At 34.8% G+C, this 13,462-nt stretch overlaps 1 protein-coding gene across 1 annotated transcript in view; it reads left to right on the top strand.

Annotated features, from left to right (window-relative positions):
* Positions 1–13,462, top strand: part of LOC136039287 (acetylcholine receptor subunit beta-like 1) — a 128,358-nt gene that overhangs the window by 101,321 nt on the left and 13,575 nt on the right. The window lies entirely within an intron of this gene.

Raw genomic sequence — 13,462 nt, 5'->3', positions numbered from 1 at the left:
AGTCAAAGAAAATAATAATGGGAAAGAATTGCTTCCTTTATTGATACTAAACCACTAACACACTTGAATGAAGGTAAAGCTAAAAAAAGGTAAAGAATAGGTAAAGAAAAGGTAAAGGTAAAGGTATGAGACTTTACAGTCCGTACCGGTGGTGCTGATCTCCGTTTCCTGGTCCTTCAGCCAGGAAGTACAATAAAGGGCTGGGGCAAACCATCTTGTGCTTTCGCGCACCTTGAATGAAGGCATTCCTTTAATTGATTTTCCAGCATCAAGGGGAAAAAAGACTAAAAACCTACACATTATAGAACAACCGATGCTGGGTAAGATTGTGATTAATAGGTGAAAATTTTGAACACCAGAAATATATGATACACACACAAAAGAATGTGCAATTAGAAAAAGGAAGTTTTTGGCGATATGAGCCCCTCGCTCTTGCTTAGTGGCGTGCCTGCCCCAATAATACAGTACATGCTAATACCGTAGAGAGAATGGACATCAAAGGTTGTTGATCTTATTACAAGAAACTCTTCTGGTGAAATTCAAACTCTTTCTACGAGTTTAGTTGAGAGAATCTCAACTAAAGAAACTGAAAGAAATGAGAAAGAGAATCTCTTTCTCTTCCCAAGGCTTGTTAGTACCCTGCCACAATACTGGGAAAAAAATCAGAGCAGCTAAGGCCATTGAGTTTGTAGCAGAATATCTTAGAAAATAAGATAGATATATTCTGGTAAAATTCAGGCTTCATCTATGTGCTTGTATGCTTTGAATTTCTTACTCATGCTTGATGGCGTACTTACCATAATAATTGGTAAGATAATCATGTGGTATAGCATCCGTGCAAACTAAGGGTGTTGGTCTTTCCAGCAAAGTATGGTAAAATTTAAACTGCCCCTGTGGGCTTTGGTGCTTTAAACATCTTTGTAATGCTTGTTAGCATAACTGCCACATTATTATCATCCAAAGACAGAGCAACAAAGGTTGTTACCATAGCATCTTAGAAACTAATGTAAAGTTATTTGGTAAAATTTGAACTATGTCTATGTGTTTAAGTGCTGTGAATCTATTGCCCATGTTTGGCGGTTGGTCTGCCGTACATGGTGCCATAGTGTTTAGATTCTACTAAATTTTCACTCATGCTTGGTGGCGTTATTGTAATAGTTAAGATTAATCAGGAAAACTAAGGCTGTTGAGTTATAGGAAATCAAGTTTGAAATACCAGTTCCCAGTTGTGGTATGTCTGGCTGGAATGGATTTTGGCCAGATCCAAAAGGTTTAGGTTGAAATTGTTTAGCGCTGAGATACTTTGGACGTGCCAAATTAATGAATTTTAGATACTGCTGACTTGTGCAATATCCATTCCTGAGAAATTACTTAGAATACTGCGATACAAAAGAATAGAAATAATCATCAAAAGTTTTTGGTCATTTGATGAGCTTTAACTTTTATTAAAGTGAAATTTATTATTGTAGAAACAATTAGCTTCAGGCCCCTAAATAAAGTAAGAAAAGAAACTTCCCTACAATTAGCTATATAATCCACCTCTGACTAGTCTGGTTTAATATTCCGCTTTTGCATAACAGGTTGTGAGCTTCCTTGAACTCAGGAGAACACTAGACTTCAATTTTAGTAATGAGGAACACAAATCTGGAATAAAACCAAGTGAATTGGGAAAATGGGATAAAAAAAGTCAATTTAAACTGAATTTAAAGCTAGAATTTTAAAGTAGAAATCATTTTGGCGTGTAGTTTCATTGTGTCGCAAAAAAATTTACCCATTGAATACAAATGACATGGAAACCCTGCTATTCGATTCTAAGAAGAGTAAGAAACATACGATTGAAATTGAGCATGGAATGCTGATTTTTAAGTCCTTCCAAGAAAACGATATTTCAATTTCCAGATCATCGTTTTCCACAAAGAAGGGCTCACTTTCATAGTTAGTTCTAGGCAATGAGGCCGTATGTATTTGTCCTTAAAGCTACCGTTTTAAGGACATGTTTACGTTTAAGGACATAGTATATTTGATTAAAAAACAAATATATATATAACCACAATCGAATTGCAACAGAAATGATTTACGCACAATTTTATTAAGAAAGTTGGAATAGTACGTTGAAAATCAATTTCTCTGAATAAGATTGGCATCTGATGATTTTAAGGATTTTTGAGTTTTTGCGTCTTTATTTTAAAAAATTATTGACCTTCACTGTGGAAATAAAATGTTTAGATTTTAAATTTAAAATTATCACACGTATAAATAAATTACGGACTGAGAAGTTTTTTTATTTTTTGGAACAAACAAACATGTCCTGATTCAGAAAACGGCGCCAATTTTTTCCTCACGTGCACCTGGGGCATATTACACCCTTGAATATTAAATTTCTTGTGCATATTTCAATATTAAGACAATAATAATCAAACAAGTTGAAAACCTGTGACTACACAGGGGGTTAATCTCTGCTTGGAAATACGGGGCCTGGGGTTTCATCCCAGCCAATTAAGTCATATGCTTTGACTTGAAAAAGAGGAAAAAAATTTAAGGGGGATTTAGAAAAGAGGAAAAAGATTAAAGAGGGAAAAGATTAAAAGGGGAAAAAGATACAAGGGGATAGGGGATTTGAACGGTTCTACTAAATATGTCCTTTACATAGTAATAAATGAAGTAACCTTTTTAACAATTATATCTCTATAACAGCTTACAAAAAGTCGAAATTTTATAAGAAAACTTTCCTTTTTTGTTCATTAAGTAAAATTATCCCTTGAAGATAATTTCTTTGGCATACCTTGGGACTTATTACCTGCTGGACCAAATTAGAATAAAAAGATAAAAGTAATATTAAATCATTAGTAAGATTGAAAAGCTTCCAAAGCATTATGATCATATTTTTAAGCCGGCTCATTCATACTTTAAATACCTCTATTTCATTTCACTGAAGCTTTTAGCCATAATATGTTTTCCAGCCGAAAAAAAAACAGATGTATATTTTCCCTCTGTGCTTAACTTCTCTGTGTAATTATTCTAAGTTGCCATATAATAAAAAGGTCAAATGATTGAACTTGATCGATCCTTCTATTTAAAAAATGTACATTTGACCTTCAATGACTAGTAAATATTTTATCTGAATATTTATTTTTCGAAGTATTTTTGTTCACTTACAAAATTAAATTTTATTAAGTTGTTTTGAATTTACCCTTTAAAAAACCGTAAAAAGAAGCTAATCGGTTTAGCCTTTGGGAATGCAATATAAATACGTATCTCTCATAGTCAAATATCCATTGCCTCGCCTTTATTTTTTCTCTGAATTCTTTCTTCCTTATGCCCAACTTTATTATTTAATATGTATAAAAATTTTCCGTGATCACTTCGGCTTAAATATAAAGAATAAAAATCCTTTTTTTTAGAGAGCGAGAAATAATTTGTTAACGAAAATAAAGATATTATTTCAACAATCATTGGAGAAACCCATTGGGTTTCCCTTTCAAAAGCTTACTTCAATTGGCTTTTGGCATAAGTATGTGTGTGCCTTACATATTCATCTAATCTGCTTTTTTATAGAATATTAAATCAATCTTTAGATTGATTATTTAAAATTCCTCCTTACTCCTACTACTGGAAAATTTTGTCAATTTGGCTTGTTTCTGAAAAATAAAAATATCACGTAGTTCCATGTGGTCTTTTTAAGACTCAAATGAAACACCTCTCACTTATTGAACATTGAGAAGCATCTGTTGTTTTCTCTTTAGATTATTTTGTCTTCTTTCCTTTTTTTATTTCTTTTTATGCTTCTCTTTGTTAACCTCCCTCCTACTTGTGTACCTACTCCCACCACTATCAGCCTCTACTGTATTTGCTCTTCAAACAGGTATTTACCCTTCAAAGTAAGTATTTACTCCCCAAGAAGGGTGGTTTGTTCTTTGTATAAAGAACATTAATGAATCTTGTTATCTCTCATAACCAGATAATAGGAGCAATAATTTAGTATGCTGAAAACTTTAAAAGCAGAGCATCACAAATTGTTAAAAAAAAAGTCTTAATAGACCTCTAAAAATACCCACATTCTCTACTAATTTGTCTCTTATCTACTAGTTTTTATTACTTATTTTTAATAGCTGGTGCTGCAATAAACATAAACAAAGCAGTTTAATGCCTGTTAAGCGCTGAAAAAAACATTTATTTTTATGATATATAATTTCCTGATTATTTAATATGCCCCCTTGATCCCACGGCTAGAAATTTTATTAATTTGGATTAAATGTGAGCAATAAAAGACCACGTAATTCCGATTAGCCTCTTTGAGAAAAATGAGTACAACTGTTATATATATTCAAATATCAAATTTCTACTGTTGTTTTCTTGGATTCTTACTATTTAATTTTTTGGTTTCTTCATTTTTTTTATGCTCCACTTTTTTATTCAGCGTATAAAACAACTCCCACGACTATCAGTCTTTTTAGAATAAGTGTCGCCCAGCTGGAGACACTCAAGTCATTTTCTCCCTATTTTCTTACTTCTCATTCAGCTTAAGTATTGATCTGATTGTCCTCTAAGTTGAGATATTCCATCAAGTATTTACTCCAAACAGAAGGGTTTATTCTATGTAAAAAGAAGATTAATTGATATCGTCTTCTTTCGTAACTAGATAATAGGAGCAATTCTTCAATATGTTAAAAACCAAAAAAGCAGGACCCTACGATTTGTAAAAAAGTCTTAAAGACCTTAAAAATTAATCAATCTTATCGGCCCACCCCTACTAATTTGTTCCAGTGCTTTTTGTTACTTTTTCTAATAGGTAGTACTACAATGAGCATAAGGGATGCTACATTTAAATGGTTGTTAAGCGCTGATAAAAACTCAATCTTACCTTATTACTTTCAACTAATTTGTTCCATGACTGTCTGCCTCTTTTTCTAATAGTTAATGTTGTGATAAATGTAAACAAAGCATTTAAATGCTACTCAATTCTGAAAAAAGGTCACTGTTTTATCTTTTCAGGTTAAGGGAAAATATCCTTTAGCTCTATTGTTCTCATTTTTTTCCCCTAGTACTTTAATAGAATATCTGTGTTTATGATAGTTCTACAGATTGTAAGAAACTTCTTATAATTCTTTAAAAGCTTTTCTAGACCTAGAATATTTTTGTGCTAATTTTGTATAAGATTTCATTTAGTGTTCGCTTGTTCTATTGGGGAAGACTTTTAAATGTAAATTACTGCTCTGGGTGATCAAAAAGTCTTAGAAAGTTCTTGAGTTTAAAAATTCCCACAGTATCTATTGAAAACAGAAATGGATTAGTCTCTTTTTGTCATTAAATAAAAAAAACAAGTTTTTTGAAATGAAAGTAAGGAGCGACATTAGAACTTAAAACGAACATAAAATTACTCCTTATATGAAAGGGTCCTTTCCTCCTCGACACCCCGCTCTTTACGCTAAATTTTTTTTTATTTTTTTTTAAAAGTAGAGTTGCGAGAAAGAATCAAACTTTAGCGCAAGGAGCGGGGTGTCGAGCAGGAAAGGTCCCTTTCATATAAGGAGTAATTTCTGTTCGTTTTAAGTTCTAATGTCGCTCCTTACTTTCATTTCAAAAAACTTGTTTTTTTTTATTTAATTTCTGAAAGTTTTTGAATTAATGCATGTCTGATTTTGACTCTCCGTACATGAATTATTAATAGAAATTTGCATATTAATTTTTTTGGCTAAATGGCTTTCTCATAGTTTTGATCAGACGATTTTGAGAAATAAGGGGTTGGGAAGGAGGTCTGGTTGCCCTCCAATTTTTCGGTTACTTATAAAGGCAATCCCAATTCTTTAAGAATGACCCCTCAATCAGAAAGGCCGTAGAATAAATAGTTGAAATTACTAAAAATAATTTAGCATAAAGAGCGAAGTATTTTTCTCCTTCTAAATACCTCGCTCTTTGTACTAAAGTATTTTTAGAACCCCTCATATGCGTAATAATCTCTGTCGACACCCCGCTCTTTACGCTACAGTTTTTTATTGTTTTAAAAAGTAGAGTTGCGAGAAAGAATCAAACTTTAGCGCAAGGAGCGGGGTGTCGAGGAGAAAAAGCCCGTTTCATATAAGGAGCAATTTCTGTTTGTTTTAAGTTTTAATGTCGCTCCTTACTTTCATTTGAAAAAGCTTGTTTTTTATTTAATTTCTGAAAGTTTTTGAATTAATGCATGTCTGATTTTGGCTCTCCGTACATAAATTATTAAAATGAAATTTGCATATTAATTCTTTTTTGGCTAAATGGCTTTCTCTTAGTTTTGATCAGACGATTTTGAGAAATAAGGGGCGGGGAAGGAGGCCTAGTTTCCCCCCAATTTTTCGGTTACTTATAAAGACAACTAGAACTTTTAATTTTTAACGAACATTTTATTAGTAAAAAATATACGTAACTTAAGAATTACCTTACGTAACAAACTTTTATATTCTTATATTTTTGATTATATATATGAGGGGTTTGTCTCCTCGTTAATACCTCGCTCTTCACACTAAATCTTAAGTTTTGTCCCAATTCCTTAAAAATGACCCCTGAATCAGAAGGTCGTAGAATAAATAGTTGAAATTACTAAAAATAGTTTAGCATAAAGAGCGAATCTACTTCTAAATACCTCGCTCTTTATGCTAAAGTATTTTTACAACCCCTCATATGCGTAATAATCTCTGTTCGTTTTAAGTTTTATTGCTTCTCCTTACTTTCAATTGAAAAAACTTTTTCATGGTTATATTTTCATTTTTTTTTTTTTTAATAGTAATGCTAGAAAATCCTGCACCCTTTTCATTAAATTTCTCTTCCCCCATGAAATATTCCTCCAAGGAAAGATCCTCCCATATAGCTCCCTCCCTTGAACCCCACACCCAAACAAAAAAAAACCCGAAAACGTCGGTACACTTCCAAATAACCATTACTGTATGTAAACATTGGTCAAAGTTAGTAACTTGCAGCCCCTGCAAGGGGCTGAAAGTTACTTGGGTGGTAAGTCATCCCTAAAGACATAGTTATTATGGTTTTCGACTATGCAGAACAAAATGGCTATCTCAAAATTTTGATATGTTAACTTTGGGGAAAAAATGAGCGTGGGAGGGGGCCTAGGCGCCCTCCAATTTTTTTGGTCACTTAAAAAGGGCACTAGAACTTTTTGTTTCTGTTAGAATGAGCCCTCTTGCAACACTCTAGGACCACTTGGTTGATACGATGACCCCCGGAAAAAAAAAAAAAAAAATAAAATAAACACGTACCCGTGATTAGTCTTCTGGCAAAAAATATGAAATCCCACATTTTTAGTTTGGACCTTGAAATTTTTTCTATAGGGTTCTCTGATACGCTGAATGCGATGGTGTAATTTTCGTTACGATTCGATGACTTTTAGGGGGTGTTTCCCCCTATTTTCTAAAATAAGGCAAATTTTCTAAGGCTCGTAACTTTTGATGACAAAGACTAAATTTGATAAAACTTATATATTTGAAATCAGTATGAAAATCCGATTCTTTTTATATATCTTTTAGCATCGGAATTTCGTTTTTCACAGTTTCGTTTACTATTGACGCGGGTCGCTCCTTACTACAGTTCGTTACCACGAACTGTTTGATTGGGAACGGAAACGTGAAAGAAGAAGAATAAGATGATAAAATTCTCTGTTCATTTTTGATCAAAATAAAGTTAAAAATAAATAAAAATATCCCGTCTGTACCTTGTCGTGCAAAACATAAGAAGAAAGATAATTTTGTTTTCTGTAGAAGAAAACTGAAAAGTTATTCATCAAACACACACAGACACATAAAAAGAAAACCAACAACAATAAACAAATCTATTGTTAAAAGATTAAAGTTAAAAAAATCACGTGAAATGGAAAGATTTTAAATGCAACAATTGTCACTATAGTATCTTTTGTAATATTAGACAGGGTTTTAGTTAAAGGTTACAATATATACTAGAAATAGTATAATATGATTAATTGGAAAGCCTACAGTACCGTCGAAATAACAAATAGAGGAAACTATAACCTTTCCCTTTTTGCTATTGCAACATATAGTAGAGAGAACAATGTTTTGATAGAACCAGGCTTACGGATAATGTTTTCTATTTTCTTTCTTCAATTGTAGTTTAGAAAGTTCCGAGATATTACAGTAGGCTACTTCAGAGCTTCTCACTGCATTATAGAACTAAATAGAACAATTTCATAATAGTTAGATTTTGGGTCCATTGCAATTGAACCACCGTGTATTATAACCCTAAGCAACTGAGCCCCTGTATTTGAACTACCGTATAACTGAACTCTCTAAACAAATGAACCCCCGCGTAACTGAATCACTTTGCTTCTGAGCCCTCGTGTAGCTGAACCTTCGTGCAACTGTTCCCCGTTAAACTAAACCCTTGTGCAACTCAACCCCGTGCAACTCAACCCCTCGCAACTCAACCCCCGTGTAGCTGAACCACTGTACAACTGAGCTACCGTTTACCTCAGCATTCCTGTAACTGAACCCTCGTCCAACCGAACCTCAGTACAGACCCTTTCAGATACAGAGTAATCTCTGTTCGTTTAAGTTTTAATGTCGCTCCTTACTTTGAGTTAAAAAAAACTTTTTTTTAATTTAATTTCTGAACTTTTTTGAATTAATGCATGTTGCTTTCCGTATATGAATAATTAAAACGAATTCTGAATATTAATTGAACTTTTGGCTAAATTGCTCTCTCATAGTTTTTATTGGACGATTTTGAGAAAAAAGGAACGAGGGAGGAGGCCTAGTTACCCTCCAATTTTTTGGGTATTTAAAAAGAGAAGTAGAACTTTAAATTTTTTACGAACGTTTTTGTTAGTATAAATATATTTAACTTACGAATTAACTTATTTAAAAAAATTCTATGTTCGTATGTTTTTATTTCGTATAAGAGGCGTTTCACCCCCTCTTCAATACCTCGCTCTTTACACTAAAGCTTAAATTGTGTCCCAATTCCTTAAGAATGACCCCTGAATCACAAAGGCCGCAGAATAAATAGTTGAAATTCCTAAAAATACTTTAGCGCAAAAAGTGAGGTATTTGGTGGAGATGAACCCCTCATATGTTTAGTAATTTCTTTTCGTTTTCAGTTTTAATGCTGATCCTTACTCTCAGTTGAAAAAAAAATTTCATATTTATTTTTTCATTGTTTTTTTTAAAATTTTCTAGAAAAGTCCTGCGCCCCCTTCGTGAAAATTCTCTTACCCCATGACAAATTCCTCAATAGAAAGTTCCCCCACACAACCCCCTTCCCTCGATCCCACCCCAACCAAGAAAATCCTCCTGAAAACGTCTGTACGCTTCCTTATAACCATTATTATATGTAAACACTGGTTAAAGTTTATAACTTGCAGTCGTCCCCAAAGACATATTAGTTAGGTTTTTCAACTATGCTGAATAAAATAGCTATCTCAGAATTTTAATCCAGTGACTTTTCGAAAATAATGAGCGTGGGAGGGGGCCTAGAGGCCCCCAAATATTTTGGTCACTTAAAAAGGGCTCTTAGAACTTAAAATTTCCGTTAGAAGGAGCCCTCCCTCGACATTCAAGGACCAGTGGGTCGATGCGATCACCCCTGGGAAAAAAATAACAAACAAACAAATAAACACGCATCCGTGTTTGAAACTTTTACTGTAGTGTTCTCGGATACTCTGAATCCGATGGTGTGATTTTCGTTAAGATTCTATGTCATTTAAGGGGTATTTTCCCCTATTTTCTAAAATAAGGCAAATTTTCTCAGGTTCGTAGCTTTTGTTGGGTAAGAATAAATTTGATGAAACTTATATATTTAAAATCATGTTTTTTCAAATCAAAATTTTGTTTTTTTTAGAGTTTCGGTTACTACTGAGCCGGGTCACTCCTTACTACAGTTCGTTACCATGAACTGCTGGATTATTTGTTTTTTAAAGTTATGATGTAAACGCCTGTCAAGATGATTAATTAAAAAGCTCTGTATTGTTGTCACAAAAACAAAGAAAATTAGACGTCACGGACCATTAAAGCCAGATTTATTATTCCTTGTTTATGTGTTTTAATGAAGTTTCCTTCGCCCGTTCATTGTCTGCAGATCTAGGCGTTTAACCCCCCCCCCCCCCACTGGAAAACACCTCCCTAAAATTGCTTCCTCCCAGTAGCTGGTTGGCTTACAACCACTTTTGACTTATAAGAAAAGGACTAAAATTCTCAATTTATGGTCGAATGAGCATCCTCCGAACTTTCTACGACCGTGAGGTGGAGGTGGGGATGAGCCAAGGGCAGTCCCGTCCTATACATAATGCATTCTGGTCCTTTTGGGGTTTAATGTTACTTTTTGCTCACATAGAAACAGCGTAGACTACAAATATTCTCAGCCGAAAATTCACCCCCCCCCCCACCAAAATATAACCCTCCAAACAAAAGTCCTGATATAGCCCTGGGGATTTTATATCAATTTCTACCTCCACTCTCCCCTCGTTTTCCCTTAGAACAAATTCTGTAGTTAACTGAATGCTTCATGAGAGTCGGGATGTTTTGGTATCAAAATCTACCCTTTGACGCATCTCTCTCCCTCCCTAACTACAAAACAATCATAGAACCTTATTGTAGAGGCTTGAAGGCTTAATATGCAAATTTTTTGAATTTTAAAACAACAGGGAATCTACCTAGATCAGTAAAATTTTTATAGACCTTAAAAATATTTTGGCTAGTTTGGGTGGGAGGGAAATGCCTGTAAATTATTTAATTTGACTATTGTTTGCATATAGAATGTATTATTGGGAAGTTTACAGACATTTTCGGGGGGAGGGTTTGTGCTTGGGGTAGCTTTCTATAGAAGAACGTTCCGTGTGTAGGGAAATTTTCTGGAGGATGAATTCTCCAGGGGAAATTTTACACTGGGGGGTTTGACAGAATTAATATACAAAATTCTTTTTAATTGTCTTACATTCTCTTTGCCAAATTTTTCATGTTGAGATGTTCAAATGGGATTTTTCGGGAGCTGTTTTCCGCGTGTTTTTATTTCCGGTAAATAATTTCCACGGAAGGGGGACATCTGGAGTGATTGAGAAATCGATTAGAGATTCAAGTCTTATTCAAGTGAAAGAATGCTAAGGAGAATTTCTTAGGCTGAATCTTCCGCAAGCAGTTTCACAGGGAGGAGGATTCTCAGCGAGGATGGAAGTGTCTGGAGGGAATTTGACGGGGGGGGGGGGGCTGCACTTTACGTTGGATGAAATTTCCAAGGACAAGTGTTCCTCGAGGAGAAGGGGTATATTTCGTAGAGGGTGAGCCAGCTTTACCGATATTGTTTGAAAAACGAGCAGAAATTATTCCATGTATGAAGGGTTGTCCCCTCCTAAATATCTTAGTCTTTACGCTAGAGTTTAACAGTTCGTCCCATTTTTTTAGAGCGGCTACTTAAATACGAGGGCTGTTTAATTAGAATAGGAAACTGTTTTTTAATGCTAACAGCTTTAGCGTAAAGAGTGAGGTATTGAGGAGGGGAACCCTTTATATACGTAATAAATCTGCCAAAATTAACATACAATTTTGGTTTTAATTTTTCATATATTGTGGGGTCAAATTTGAACCTGCATTAGTTGAAAAACGTTCAGAAATTACATAAAGACAAGCTATTTTAACTGAAAGTAAGGAGCAACGTTAGAAATTAAAACGAACAGAAATTATCCCGTATACGAAATGGGCTGTCTCCTCCTCAATGCCTCACTCTTTACTCCAAAGTCTTACTCTTTGTCAAACTCTACTTTCTAAAACAATCAAACCTTTAACGTAAAGAGCGAGGTGTCGAGGAGGGAACACCTTTCATATGCGGAATAATTTCTGTTCATTTTAAGTTTTAATGCTGCTCCTTATTTTCAGTTTAAAAAAAAAACTTTGTGAAAACAAAACAGAGCTTTTTTTATGTATCATCTTCACAGGCTTTTAACAAACAATTCGTGGTAACGAACTGTAGTAAGGAGCGACCCGGCTCAATAGTAAACGAAACTCTAAAAAATGGAATTCAGATTTTCATGCTGATTTTAAATATATAAGTTTAATCAAATTTAGTCTTTGTCATCAAAAGTTGCGAGCCTGAAAAAATTTGCCTTTTTTTAGAAAATAGGGGAAAACACCCCCTAGAAGTCACAGAATTTTAACGAAAATCACACCATCGCATTCGGCGTATCAGAGAATCCTAAAGCAAAATTACTCCGTATATGAAATGGGTTGTCCCCTCCGCAATCCCTCGCTCTTTACGCTAAAGTTTGACTCTTTGCCACAATTCTGCTTTTAATAACAGTTAATAGCTTTAGCGCAAAGAGCGAGGGATTGCGGAGGGGACAACCCATTTCATATACGGAGTAATTTCTGTTCGTTTTAAGTTTTAATGTCGCTCCTTACTTTCAGTTTAAAAAAAACTAGTTTTTTTATGCAATTTATCATGTAAAAAACAAACAATCCTAACACGGTTGAACATGTAGATATTTTGCATTGGTTTTAACCCAATGATATTGCCTTATATATGTTGAATATTGAAAAACCGGGTATAGAGGTTAAAGTTGCACGAGGGTACAGCTATACGAGGGTTGAGTTACACGGAGATCAGTTAAACGGGGATTCAGTTGCACGGTGGTTCAATTGCACAGTGGTTCATTTGCACGGTAGTTCAGTTGCATTTGCACGGGACTTCAATTACAAGGGGGCTCAGTTAAACGAGGGGTTCAATTAAATGGGGTTGAGTTTTACGGGGTTCAGTTTCACGAGGCTTTAGTTACACGAGGGTTCAGTTGTACGGGGCTTAGTTTCACGGGGGTTCAGTTACGCAGGGGATCAGTTGCATGGGGCATCCGTTGCCCGTTGGGTCAGTTATAGGGGCTCTGTTGCTTGGGATTCATTTGCACGGTAGTTCAATTGCATAGTGGTTCATTTGCACGGTAGTTCAGTTGCATTTGCACGGGACTTCAATTACAAGGGGGCGCAGTTAAACGAGGGGTTCAATTAAATGGGGTTGAGTTTTACTGGGTTCAGTTTCACGAGGGTTCAGTTGTACGGGGCTTAGTTTCACGGGGGTTCAGTGACGCAGGGGATCAGTTGCATGGGGCATCAGTTGCCCGTTGGGTCAGTTATAGGGGCTCTGTTGCTTGGGATTCAGTTACACGGTGGTACAGTTACACACCCACCTTAGATTTTGTCTTCTTAATAGGAAATTTTCGATTCTATTCTTTTTTTTTTGCATTGCCAAAAATACTTTTATTACAATGATACATAATGGAAGGTAGTAAATTCGGTTAGAATAAAAAAATAAACAATATAGTCTTGAAATTAAACACGGCAAAATTAAAATTGTTACTCTCTTTTCTGTTTTATTACATGTCGCAAAAGAGTCATTATTAGGGATGGTGTGGCTGGTTTCAAACCCGATTCGAGTCATAGAAACTTTTCAAGTCGATGTTTGAGTAGTGTGCTTCGTTTTAGGGTTTATT

The sequence above is a fragment of the Artemia franciscana genome, chromosome 19 (genome assembly GCF_032884065.1).
Source record: "Artemia franciscana chromosome 19, ASM3288406v1, whole genome shotgun sequence".
Classification (NCBI taxonomy): Eukaryota; Metazoa; Arthropoda; class Branchiopoda; order Anostraca; family Artemiidae; genus Artemia; species Artemia franciscana.
This window is presented reverse-complemented; position numbering and strand designations above follow the sequence as displayed.